Raw genomic sequence first — 14,675 nt, 5'->3', positions numbered from 1 at the left:
ACCCCTCCCCTTAAGCAACAAGGCTCCCCTTTGTTCCCCAAAGTAAAGAGTTGAGGGAAGTTAAAAGAGGCTTATATTTGTACACTTTTATGATCCATCACAAAATCCACTGGCGCTCAGTTTGGCGAAGCTGCACGAGATGTTGCAGAAGTAGGTTTAGATTTTACAGTAAAGTGAACATCGTCAGGAGCATTTTCTTCTTTCATATAAGTTCTTGTGTTCACTGCCATATTTTGTTTTTTTACAAAGTGTAAAAGACATTGCACTTTCGGGGATTATCCAAAATGATATAGTGATGCGCGGCTGCAGCAGCTCTTGCCATTTGACAGTTGCATGAATTGAGTGATATGTCTGTCTTTGCCTGATATTGAACGGCTGGTATCTTCACGTTGAGTCATGTCCTGATCTATCCAATCATGCTTGTTAATCGGCGATCTGCCATTTTGTGACTTTCACTGTCTCAGCTCTTTACGCAGTGTGTTCAATAACACAGCAGTGAGCAGAAAGTCAATACGGCTGCCATCAATTTCATTCATCAGAACAGGATAACAATTGTTCTCACTGTAAATAAAAGACGAATAAAGACACAAATCACAAATGTATTGATTTAAATTTTAAACACCTCTGTTACAATATTAATCAACGAATCAGATGAGTGGTTTTACAGTCATTGGCAGCTTGAGTGACCCATGTGGTTAACATACAACAGCATGCTGTGGCGTTAACCTGCCATTCCCTGCAATTTGCATGCAAATAGTGTTGCATTGCAATATTGTGATCACGTCGACCTATCACACAGAACCTGCTCAGCACCAAACGACAGACAGTTAGTGACTAGCTGGGGAACATGGTGAAGCCTTGAGAACCATACTCTAATCTTTCCCTGATTTTCTCCAGGAGTGCGTAGAAACTAAAGAACAGCTGAAAGGAGAATTAATATCAGACATAAAATTACTCCAAATGAATGTCTGCATGTGTAATAAAGACGTAATATACTGTATGTTTAGAGCGTCTTCCACTGTCCATAAGAGAAACACTTACTGCAGCGTTAAATACTGAACTAACTTGTTTAACAGGACAATTTAAATGGCCAATCGTTCATTTTGTATTCAGTAAAAAACAAACAAAAAAGAAAGTATGCGGTAATCTAAAAAAAACTTTCTACTTCAAAATGATGAGGTAAGGATGCAGCAACATCTGTTGCCTAGCAACAGATGTAGCTGCATCCTAAGGACTGACAGTGTTGAAAATGATCACTTCAAATTAGAGTAAACACGTGTAGAATCTTTGACTACCACAGGAGTTGGCACGCAACCAGTAAAGCCTGGTTCGCCACCCTGGACGAGTCTTTGGCCAGTTTAATTACACGTCATGCTGATCCCTGTGAACATCTGAAAAACACAAATTATAGACTTAGTCTATTGAAATCTGCAGCAGCTTTTCACCACTATAGTTAATGTTATTCACAAAGAAAGCCACTTCGCTGCTCATGTATATTTAACAGTATACAGGGCGAAGCATTATGGTACCATTCTGGTCCTTGAACATTATTGTATATGCGGCCGTAACAAGGCGGTGTTCAGGATGCATTATTCAGACGGCTACATGCCTCCTAATGACAGAAAAACATCTTTTCACTGAACAGCTCTTCAACTGTGTGAGAGCAGAAAACTGCTGCTAAGACAAAACCTAAATATATCCATTTGCTTTCACACATATAGCAGGGAAGCTGCGTGCGCACACACACACACACACACACACACACACACACACACACACACACACACACACCAGTGCAGCTCAGATACAGTGCATGGATGAGAAGACACACAAACTCCCCCCTCCCCACACACAGACAAAAAGCTTGTAAAAAAACAAATAGTCACACTGAGCTTTACATTCTGCCTTTTCAGTCCTCGTCTCGTTCAAGTCCCTAATGCTTGTTGGCTGACAGCGCTCGGATGAAGGTACAAACATGATCTGTCACTGCAGTAACTACGCAACACTGAGAAGGACATAAAACTTTAAAGACAACAGCATAAAAATCTGATGTGAACAAGATGAAAACGGCTTTGTGTCCCCAAGTTGCCTTGTTAAAGAATGTAAAATAACTACAAAGTTTAGGCATTTAATATGAAAACATGAGAGCTATCGATGCTAGTCTTCTGCAAAGTGCACGGTTTGTGATTGTATGTATCATGTCATGTTTTAAAGGTTCATATTTTCCTCTTCTCTTTTGTTTTGTTTGAAGTGTTGATCCATAAGAAGATATATTTGTGGTTTTAAGATCCAAAAACCATCTCAGTGTAGTTTTACATCTCCTCCCTCAGGCTTCTCTCTGGAGCTCTAGTAACAACAGGTCAGTGAGCCAATCAGAAGAGAGGAGGCTCTGAGCCTCTCTTCTGATTGGCTCACTCGCAAATACGTATAGTAGATTTCCGTTAAAACACTCAGAGAAACCAAATCCTGCGAGGTTGGATGGTGGGTCCAGGTGGGCGGGGCTGAAGGCTGTGACTGCTTTGTTGTGACATCACAAAGTTACAGAAGTCCTGACGGCTGGTTTTAAGGCTCAGTTTCTGAATACAGGCTGTGTGCATTTCTCTGTGGACTGAGGCTTTGATTCTTTCACAGTATGAATGTAGAACCTAGACCTGCTTTATAATCAAACAACACATGGATAACACCTTTATACAATATGGGATGTTTCCATCGTCCAGTAAAAAACTGGTTACTTTAACTCAAACCAGAGTAGCCAATGAAACTTTATATTTTCTTTAAAATTCAAGCGGAAGTTTAAGACATTAGGTGTAAAATAGAAGCTTTTTGAAAACCTCTGTATTTATTTGGCTCAAAGCGGTTTGTTGGTGGGAAGCCAGTGAGGGATCATGCCACTCTTTGCTGGTTCACATGCCCCCGGCCTCCTCTGCAGATTCATGGACACTATCCAAAACCACTGATATCTGCATAATGAGGCGCTCTCATCCCTCCAGGAGTTACCACTGCAACACTCCCAACACTGTAGTTTGTGCTGTGGACAAATCTGTAGCAGACCAGAAGCCCATGGATGTTAAAATAATTACCATAAATCTAGTTTAAGCTCATATTTCTTATATTTGTACAGTCTAGTATTTAAGCAGCATTCATCTTCATCTTTGTGTTGATTTCCTTTATTGGACCTACAAACTGTGTCTCTGAGAAGAAGGCAGGTCTTTAAGTCTCTGTCTCGTCTCTGTTACTGTTCCAATATCCACTGCGTTTCAGAGGAGCATCTTTAAGAAGTCTGTCTGTCTTCAGATAAAATACACACATTTTCTAAATATTCTATATATTAGCAGAAGGAAAACCTGCAGCAGTCCGTCTCCTGTGTCACACCAAGAAAAAGCTACTTTTGCAACATGTATGTGGAGTCACTAACAATTCATAGGATGATTAAATATTAATTCAAAAAAAATTGTCAAATTTAAAATGTAAACACAAGCTGCTCTGGCAAAAATAGAGCAGTGGTACAGAGAAAAAAGCTTTTCTCACGTAGCCGCTGGACACAGACGCACTATCCGTGTATTCATCCTCCATGACGGAGATAGAACACAACATGGCTACCTGGATACTGGAGGTAAAGCAGCACCTGGAAGAAAGGATATGCTCCTGTGTTTACATCAGCTAATTAAAAATGTTGGTCCTGCAGACCGATCATCATTTAAAGACACATGCTGCATCCATGGACAAGCCACAGTTCTGTAATTGCAGAAGTTTGCACAGACTGGAACTTGCACAAAGACAGTGTAAACCCTTCGGGGGTCGGCTGTGGAGTTACACCAAACTCCATCCTGCTCTTTACAGTTTCAGCAGGAAGCAGAGAGTCCTGTTTGCTCTCTAAATCCAACGGTCTGACCACAAACAAACTGTCATGCTCCGCTGCGCAGTCCGACCCATCTGTATGAACAGCTGTGTTGAACTTCGTTACATAAATCATTGTCTAATTACGCTGAACTGCACAAAAACAGCGTCTGTGTTTATTGTTTACTGTCACAAACACACTGAATGTATTTATCAGTCAAAACCCACCAGGTCCGGGTCCAGACCTGACACTGCAGCCCTCCTGAGCTTTTATTTTTCATTTTACGCCTCATTTTGTTGTGACATACACACACACACACACACAAACACACACACACACACACACACTCATACACACTGCATTGTAAACATCTGATGACCCTGCTGTGACTCCTTTATATTCAGTGAACATCTTCACTATAAACTAGATATGTTTGTGTGTGTGTGTGTGTGTGTGTGTGTGTGTGTGTGTGTGTGTGTGTGTGTTTGTATGTGTGTGTATCTGTGTGTTTGGGTGTGTCTGTGTGTGTGTGTTGGAGCACATACATTCAATTTCCATGCTAATGGGTAACAAACTATTTTCTTCCTTCAATCACAGACTATCTAGCAGATCCTGTGAAGCCGTGTGTGTGTGTGTGTATGTGTGTGTGTGTGTGTGTGTGTGTGTGTGTGTGTGTGTGTGTGTGTGTGTGTGCGCTGACAGGAGGACCCATATGGGACTGTGTCTGGCTGGAACTGGATATCTGTTTCTGAGGCTGCGGTGCCCGGGGGCCGCCCTTACACCCATCTGATCCACTCAGCAGCAACACCGACAAGGATTCATTCATGTGAGGATCTTCAGACACACAGCGACTCTGCACTCTGCAACGCTTTAAATGGCTGCAACCATGTTGTACACCTCACTGATGGAGATCACAACACTCTGTATGATAAACAACCAAGTTTATTTGTTGACTCAGAATGAAGTCTCTCCTTTTTGAAAGTACAAATATACGCTTTGGTTCCAATTTGCCAAAAATGTGAACAAATATAGGCAATTTTTTTTTGAAAAAACAGGTTCCAGTTGAAGCCCACAGTTTTTTTCTGTCATTTCAAAAGTGTTTCACACCCTTTTGGAGTCATAACTCACACAGACATGATACACGTATTTTTAGATTCAGTATGACTTACACTTCCTGAGGATATCATTATCTCCAATGTCCATTAGGAATAAACACTCATAAATCCGCTTAGAACGCTGCAAAATCCTGATTTTTTTTTTGCATGAATTATGTATGAATTTGTACACTGTGAGGAAGAGGAGCAGGAGAGTGGCAAAGAAAGAGGGAAGGAGGTGTGGAAAAAGGAGATTTTGACTCTGGTTTCTTTCTGTCAACAGAGAAAAGGTTAAGTCTGACTACATGAAGGAAGAAACAGCCTCTGAAAACGATCTGAACTTTAGGTCGATATTTTCAATATGCTGCTACAGCGTAATGATTAATTTCAACCTGCATCATTTATGAGACATATCTCCAGGCACAAAACAGGAAGATTTCTGACGTTGGAGCAATTGTAGAAAACAGCAGGAAGAAATAAACAGTGTCGTACGTCCATTTTACCATTTTACCATTGCTGCCTATGGGACGTCTTCATTCTCATTAGCTGGAAGGTATCAGTGATTGTTTTCTTTTTAAAGGTCCCATATTGTATAACGGCAGATTTCCATGTGTTGTTTGATTATAAAGCAGGTCTAGGTTCTATATTAATACTGTGAAAGTATCAAAGCGCTCAGTCCACAGAGAAATGCACTCAGCCTGTATTCAGAAGAAATGAGCCGTCAGGACTTCTGTAACTTTGTGATGTCACAACAAAGCAGTCACCGCCCTCAGCCATGCCCCAAGCCCCGCCCACCTGGACCCAACATTCAACCTTGCAAGATCTGGTTTCTCTCAATGTTTTACCTGAAATCTGCTGTATTTTTTCTTAGATCACTCAGAAAACAGTCAACCAATCAGATGAGAGGCTCAGAGCCTCCTCTCTTCTGATTGGCTCACCGACCCGTTGTTACTAGAGCTCCAGAAAGAAGCCTGAGAGAGGAGATGTGAAACTACACTGAGATGTTTTGTGGTTCTTAAAACAACAGATACATCTTCTTAAGGATCAACACTTCAAATAAAACGCAGGGAAAGTGTCAAATATGAACCTTGTGACATACATACAGAAAACAGCATGCACGGTTTAATGATGTGCTTCCTTTGGCCCCCTCCCCTCCTGTTCATAGGCCCAATCCCAATGTCCGCACTCACGGACTCACAGACACGTTCCCACTAAATGCAAAACGCTGTAAAATCATGTGTGCACAAGAGCTCTCATGCAGACATTTTGAGCCCTTTATGCAGAATTTCCATAAGACTTTGCCTAAGGGAATTTCCCACAATTCATAGTGTTGTGATGTTAAATACGGGGGTTACCATGGTTACCAGGGGATGCCCAGAAGTGTTAAAAAAAAAAAAAAAAGGAAAACAACTGCCATAAAGTGTGAAAAAGAAGAAGATAGAAGAAGAGCGGTTAACAAAGAAGCATGAAAGAAAGTTTATATGACAAGATTGTGTGAAGTTATTTGTCCTATGATGGCATGATGATGAATTTCAAATGTGCATTCCAGGAAGCCAAGGGAGGATATAAAATTACATAATATGCCACAAAGTGATGTCCCATTTCTCTGTGCGGCATTTTGAGCCCCTGCAGCCTCTCACACTCACCAGGTCACATTCATTAAGTCGGTGAGGGGCTTGTCTGTTAGTTACTGGTGAGGAAACTCAGTCACATTATCACCCGTGTTAAACCGTGTGAACACTGAAATAGCAAGACTGTCCCCAAAAAACAACTCCATAGGTTGTCTGGGCAAGATTATTATAAGGGTTACCATGACGACAGAGGTCCGGTACGCCTGACTCTGCCATGCACCTTTATGTCCAGTGCATATGCAGCTGGTACATACCTATGGATTGTGTCTGAGCATATGGACAAATGTCCTACACAGCCATTTAAGTGGGGGGGTTTGTTTCTTAAGTAGTTGTCGTTGCCCCACCATTTTTTTTTTTCCCACCTAAAAATGCAGCTGGTAACTCATCGCCTCAGAACAGTCAAAAGGAGAAACACATTAATAAAAAATCATGACAATAAAAGAGTAATATTTCCCTATTGACTGACCAGCAACAATAAAATGACTAAAATGTGACGAAAGCTCAAACATTTTCATCAGAAAACCAAGATAAAATGATAAAAATGTGTGTGTGCAAAATAAATGACAGTACAGATCTTGTAAGAATTCATTTTTTTTCTCTCGTCTCCTCCATCCAACCTGTAACCACCGTCACCCTCTCCAAAAAGAAGAGTCTCTTCTTGTTCACTCTCACATGCTCTTTTTTTCCTCTCATTACCCCGGTGCTGAGGCAAACAGCTCTCACACCTCTTACTGCAAATCAACCATCCAGCATGGCAAACGAGAGCCCACGCTGCTTTCAGAGCCCAAGTGGAACCTGGCAGGGCCGCCGCCGCGTCTCGCCCTCAACCTCTCCAGGTCCAATTAGTAAGGCCACCCGCCATGGAGCGTGCTCGCTCACAGCTGAAAAGAGGTTGGAGAGCTTTTCAAATGTGACATTCCAGGCAGTGCCTGCTTTGAGGCATGCAGGGTAAAAGCACCGGGTCACAGAGCAACACACACAATTAATGAAGGAAATAAATAAATAGAGAATAAAAGAGATGAGACGGAAAAAAAAGACTTGGTTTGTTCAGTGTGTGGCTGAACGAGCACACCAGTTTCACAGCTTCATTTCTCCACACTTTCTGACTGGTTTGTTTCCCACCTGTTTGTGCAGCTTTGCAGAGCAGCAGCATGTATGGAAGCACAGATCCCGACTGCACAGGGTGGCTGCGACACAGATTTACTTGCTATCTGAACTCTCAGGCTTTGATTGGGCTGATTGGCACTTGAGATAGGAAGGCCATACCAACAAAACCAGTCAGAGTGCTGAAATAAACAAGAGTCTCAAGAGAGACTGAGAATTGAAATAATGATACAAAGAGTTGATATAAACCTTAGTTTTCTTTTACACTAAAGCTGTATTCTTTATTTAAATCTACTGAGATTAATGGAAATATTATGCCAGTTGCTAAATTACTAAAATATGGACATTTTCAACAGATAATGATCTGACACAGCAGCGGTGATGTATTCCATACTCAAGGACTACTTTCATTGATTGCCGAGTTTTTCATTGAGCTGAAATATCAAAGGCTCCTCTTCCCCAGCTCAAATAAACTGAACCCGCTTCAGTATTCAGTAGCATTCCCACTGATGCCCTTTCACCCCGAGGGCAGGAATGATAGGCATGAAATTGGAAGAGTCTTGTTTTTGCAATTGAGTTGATGAAATTTTCTTTCCGCATGAGTTGGAGAGGACAGCCGCCCCGGGCCTCAGTATCTTGTAAAAGCCTTCATACACTCGGGTGGAGTTTTGAGACTGGCGACATATGCAATATTGCCTTCAGTTGGGAGAAGCTGATGGTCACTGGGACGAACCGCATATGGAGTAATGAATCCAGTCACTCGATATCATTCTTGAGATTTCACCTAAAACATCTGGTATTTTTGTTGTCGAGACAACTGAGATATCAATCAAAGTTTGACGTTTTAGATGTCAGTATCACTTAATCAAAAGTAGGACGTCTCGTTTTGTAATGAAAGACTTCAGCTGAGCGTCAAAGCGAGGATCGCCGAGCAGAATATCCGTCTGACTTAGACAGACACACATACAAAGACACAGAACTTCATGTCTTGTTGAAAGCATGTGACAGGATCCTAATCTCACTTGAGATGAGTCGGTTGTAGAAGGAGTTCCTGATATAAGTGTTTTTGACGAAAACACAAAACCAGAACTGGAGCAGCCGTCAGAGCAGCGTGGATCCTCCATTCAATCACTATCATCTGTAGTGAAAGAGTGTGTGAGGTTTTCTTGTGTAGTTACAACAGCAGTAAAGATAATGGATTCTCTCTTTTACCTCTTTGCTTTCTAATCATTGAAGGTCTTAGTGTTTCCTTAGAATGAAACTGACACTAATTATAGCTGTGGGGCAACTGCCAAGAAAGTCTACGTTGAGCCGTGTTTGGTGTTTTTCCTTCCACGATGTCATTCTTAACCTTATTGTCATGTGCCAATGTTTGACAAATGTTTCGCTTTTTTTCTATATCTAAAGGTTGTGGTGATGGTAACGTATGGTGTGGTTATTGTCAGCAAACTGAAATACTAGCTTAAGGTTTTGGGAAAGATTGTGGTTATCGTGGATCGTACATAAGTCAGATGTGCTACACGCCCATCCACTACCTTGACCTCCACATTACGGGCACCTTAATTCAGAATTGGCCTCTGTGATCGTACTTCCAAGGGCATGAGTATTTTGTTCCAATTTCAGTGTTGTTTCTAGCACTTTCATTTTCTCTGCCTCCCCCTTTGGTTTCTGCCTGGCCTGGTAAAGCAGAGATTCACAGACTCTCTGACAAGCTAATGAGTCCCACTCTCCCACTCTTTCCTCTGCATCCCCTCGTCTTTGGCAGGCTTCGCCATTCAATGTGATTATACCCTGTTCTGTTGTCTGAAAATGTGTTCACTGGTGGCCATTAAAGATGCATCAGGAATACCCCTGTTGTCTTTAGATGGCTTTCTTTTTTGAGTAGTGGCCACATCAGCACCAATTTCATCCCATTGTTACAGCGATATTATTCGCTAGTAGTGAAAACTAACTCCTAAGAGTTAAGTGTTTACTGATTCCAACTGTCGGTCCAACACAATGACACAACACAACAAGACATGAAGACATAAGCTTTGGGTCAGATTACAAGTGAAACAAAAATGGATACTCATGGTCCCCGGAAGATGGATAAACTTGTTTTTGGTGCCAACTTGATGTTGTTTTTCCTTCCTGAACCAAAACTTTGGTCAATCATCCAACTAGTCCTCCAACCTCCAACGACCGTATGGGTCATTTTTCCTCAACCCTCTGATACGACCCATAGGAGTGTCTCCCGACATAGCGTCTATACATTGTCACAGTTACAATAATCAACTTCAATCAATCTTGTGTCATATTCCTGTGTTTTGTTGACTCATCCATCCACCACAACCTCCTTGTGACTCGGACTTTGTCTCTCTTTATACGTCACCACACTTTTCCCTTTGCTGCTGTCTTGATTACTACAGCCATTAGATGTCGCCTATCAACAAAACGTAACAATCATAATTATACAGTTGAAATAACCAGCTGCAGAGGCGACCTATGGGCTCGTTTTTTTACAGGACGACAGTCTACAATCACCAAATAGTGTGTGTTACCCTGATATAAGGGAGAAAATCCAGCCTTCCATGGAATAAAATCATTTGATCTTAATGACAATGCATCATGGTAATGACTTCCCCCCTAGCACCAACAGCAGGACAAAACCTGATATTTTAAGCCCCAGAATTATTGAAGAATAAGAATAGCTCAATCAATCAATGATATAAGAATAGCAAAATCAAATGTTTTCTATTTGTGAATAAACAAAACCAAATTATACGTAAGTTCTTAGTGACTCCCTGTTGGAGGGGTCTCTTGAATAACATGCTGCCAGTCCTCCTTGAGCCCAGTGCTGTCGCTAACCGGGTAGAAAGTGACGATGATTACAGGGTCTACTGTCTATAACGATTCCACTGGGATGTACAAATAACAGTAATTAAGCGCGGCCCAGAGCAACACTGTTTCAAAAGGCCTACACATCCTCACAGTGCCGCTGCTTGTGACTGTGAATGACTAAGAGGAGAATGCTGTTTAAATTTTCCAAGCAATTGCTTTGGGGCCGGAGCAATGGTGCAGCAGGAATGCAGCTTTGCCTCCATCACTGATCATCTTTTGCCCTGAACTAAAACACTGCCTCTACCATTAATATGTTTCAACTGTCCTATTGCATTTATTTATTATCATTATGAGAACAAATTGACTATAAATAACAGTACAGCCACATAATGATAATAGGGCACTCTGGGATCCTTGTAAGGAAATTGCCCATCACTACAGAGCTGCAGAGGGAAATGATCCGGTTCATTCAAAGGATTCTTCATTCACATATAGAACAATCCGAATTCAAACAAATGTCCACACACACACCCACATGCATGAATACACACATTATCACACACTTATTGTCCCATAAAGCAGGAGTCGACTTTGGATGTAAAACTTGAAAGAATAATATACACATTGGCTGACAATATGAAAAACTATAAGAATGTCATCACTATTGTTATACATAGCATTGTAACATGTACTGTTTATACAGAACAGCTTCGATCTGAAGGTGGTTTCAGACAGCGAGTGCTTACTAAACATAAAGAGAGCCTCGTCCCTGAAGGCAACAGAAGCAGCAGTGGTAAAGAGAAAGTGCACAGCTGTTATTCTTGTATGTGCACAAATGTTTGATGCCTGAGTGCGATGCACGAACCCATGACTTCCCATTCGATGAAAAGCACACAGAAACTATGCAATGGAAAAAGCTGCAAGTAACTTTTTAGTAGTATCTGAGTAACCTGGATTATACATCTCTTCAGCAGCAGTGACAGTTAACTCTGTGAAGCTTCCTGATAGGATGGATAGAGTAGCTATAAGTAACCCTGGGAATTGAATTCACCTTGAATAGATAAAAAGAGATCCGGCCTGAATGCTTCCCTCTCCCTCACTGTTTTAAAAATATCTACACGTTCGTCAAGAAGATCGCATGACTGACATCCACATTTTGCAGTAGTTTTAATCCAACCTGAAAGACACACGTGAAGATACAAAATGATGCATTTTGGCCATACATTTTTCTGTCTGTCATGGACACACACACACACACACACACACACACATTCAAAGCTATAATCCCACAAACAGAACCACAATCTGTGCAGTGCAGCCAGTTTTCCTTTGTGTCCTGTGTGTTGGCAAACTTCACAGAGTTTTATCATCAAGTATGCAGGACAGGCCCTCGGTGGCCCACATCAGACAACACGCTTCACACCGACTGCATCACCTGCACGCCCTGCTGCGGTGGTCTGTCTGTATACTGTATATGGACAGCAAATGTGGGTATGTTGGCGCATGCAAATGGGAGTGTTTCAGAAAGAGATAGGAGGGAGGGGTGTGGGGGGGGGGTAAGGGAGAGAAGGAGGCGAAGAGACCTTTGTACAAAAACTTCAAAAGCATCATGGCAACCACAGGGGACCCTCCTCCTCCTCTTCTCATCTGACTCCCTCGCATCCTCAACTCTGATTGGCTGTAACTGGAACATGGAGCAAGCTTCACCTTGACACCAGTAACATGTAGGAGGGGAGGAAGGAAGGAGCCTGAAACAACTGGATGTTTTTTAGCTTCCAAACAATTAAATAACTACGCATTAATACTATAACCATCCATATTAACACAGCAGATTTACAGCAGGTTACACTGACATGTACAGACCTCAGCTTATCCTATGTAATTCTGTGTTAAATTAGAACCAGTCACACACCAAGGTGTAAGGAAAAAGTGGCAATGCTCTGCATGCTCCGGAGACAGGGACTGAAAGTGACCTGCGGCGGCTCGGGGGACGGACAGAGTGACGAGGGCAGAGACAGGAGCAGAGCCTGAGATGCAGGTCAGTAAATGTGTCCAGCTCATCTGCTCTTATATATTTCAGGTTCATAGTTTCCTAGCCACATTTTTAAGTTCTCCCCCAGACACATTTTAACATGGTGTTCACACATAAAATAGGAGAAAAAAAAAGACTTTGGAAAGGGGCACAAATTTGGGATTAGGCCTTGTGCCCTTCCCAGCACCACTTGCACTATGTTGACCAGTGAAAGCAGTGCGAGTGCGTATCAAGATGGTTATTTTTAGAGGAAACATCAGAGAGACTCAGCCGCATGTTTGAGCCTCAGTCAGACGCAGACTGACTAGCAGATGTATCAGAACAGTTAGCGTTGTTAGCATCTTTTATTTGTTGACGTTGTTTGTTAGCTTGTTAGCTTGGCCATTTTGAGGGCAACAAAAACAAGGTTTTTGGCCACTTGGTGAATGTATTCTCTTTTAGCTCTGGTTTTGGTCTCCACCAACTCCTGAGGGAAATATTTGGCTCTTAAGCTGCTAAATGCTCCACTATGTTCACCAGCTGGTCTCCAACTGTGTCCGTCGGCTGTTTGCCGCTGAGCAGGAAGTGGACAGCGGGTTTTTAGAACCTTTACACTGAAAACAGATGCCTGCTGCGGCTGGAGACGACACTATGAGGAGCGATGAGAGCGAACCAAAACAATGAAACTGAGAGTGTTTTGATCCTCTCCATTCATGACAGTTTACAGTTGTATACAGTCTGTTCTCAAAGTGGGGTCCGACTGAATATGGTCAGCACATATGGTTAACGTTAAGAAAAGCAGCAGGGGCAGTTCTGTTACTTCGAAATGAATGGTTATTGTTGGTGTAAAAGTGATAATATGTTAAACTCCTGTTCAACTTTTTATATTATGATAAAAATCATCCTCATTTATTATATCAGATTCAAGCAAACAGGAAGCCCATATTGTGCAGAATTGCTGATTTATCTTATTGTGTCACGCAGTAGATGTGAACTGTCAAGGTTGTCCCGCCACATGCCAGCTAAGCGGCTAACCAAGAAATCCTCAAGAATATTGATGAAGTGTTCAGAATGCATTGAGTGCTGTTTTGCCCTGGGCTTGAATCTACAGTGAGCTCCAGCAGGCAGGCTGACCGGCTGACTTTATATTCCTGGAGAGAATTCACACCACGATGCTGCAGTGCTTCAATTTGTAAATGCTGCACTCAACACTGCTAATCTAGTTTGTGAAAAGTTGTATGCCAAGAAAAATGACCTTATACGTACATATGGCGGGAGGGATGCTGAAGTCCTAAAAGTAGCATCTGGATGGACAGATGGTTGGAGGGAGGTGACACCTCATGGAGTGTTTGTACAATGTTTGGGAAATTCTTTTTCTTGTCATATGCAATAGCAAACAAAACCACTGCTGTGTGTTATCTGCACTGTATATATATATCTTCTATTACAGTTTATGTTGTCTGCTTCCTGACAATGTTATAGAATCAGCCAGCTGTTGGCAGGTGCAGGGTACTCTGTGTAAAACCTTTTCTTTCATGTGTGAGCACAGTTTTCCTCTAATGCCCCACATCTGTTTCACAGTCGAGCTATTTTAAAATAGTTAACCCACCTAATGCGTTCAGGTAATTGATTTAAAGGGGCCATTTGTAAGTCTTCCCTACCGTCAATCGTGGTTCCTTGGCGGGAGCGGATGGTGGTGATTGTCGCTTGACCAGACTTTAGCCCATCGTTGCGTTTACAAGACAAGAGGTTATAACACGGCCTCCCTCTGAGCAGCTATCGTGAGTGGGTATCAGAAAGTGACGAGACAGGCCGGGGCTAGCTTGTTAGCGTGCCAACTTTAGTAGAAGAAAAACAAGTGATAGAAACAAGAGTTAACATGGCCGTCGTTTTTCACCGCTGGCGACAGCTGATGGTGAGTAAAGGAATTAAATTGATGCTGAACTCGCAACGTTTCTTCTAGATTGGTAAGTAAACAGCTGTTAATGCTAACATTAGCTATGTAGCGATAGCAAAGCTTACAAATAGTTCCTTTAAGTCCTCAATCACTGTTATTGACTTGAAAGTATTTGAATTTAAGATTGTTGAAATTCATGGTTTAGGTTCTTCAGAGACACGAGGTAGAGTGTGTTTTTTTTTGTCATGATGTGTAAATAGAGAGTAACTATTATAAGCAC

At 41.9% G+C, this 14,675-nt stretch overlaps 1 protein-coding gene across 3 annotated transcripts in view; it reads right to left on the bottom strand.

Annotated features, from left to right (window-relative positions):
• The window catches only part of cnih3 (cornichon family AMPA receptor auxiliary protein 3), a 63,142-nt gene that overhangs the window by 14,474 nt on the left and 33,993 nt on the right, over positions 1–14,675 (bottom strand). The gene's annotated exons all lie outside the window — the stretch shown is intronic.

The sequence above is a fragment of the Seriola lalandi genome, unplaced genomic scaffold (assembly GCF_002814215.2).
Source record: "Seriola lalandi dorsalis isolate HSWRI2012SDOR001 ecotype SW California unplaced genomic scaffold, Sedor1 jcf7180002054544, whole genome shotgun sequence".
Classification (NCBI taxonomy): domain Eukaryota; kingdom Metazoa; phylum Chordata; class Actinopteri; order Carangiformes; family Carangidae; genus Seriola; species Seriola lalandi.
The sequence above is the reverse complement of the archived record's forward strand: the minus strand, read 5'-3'. Positions and strand labels throughout refer to the sequence as shown.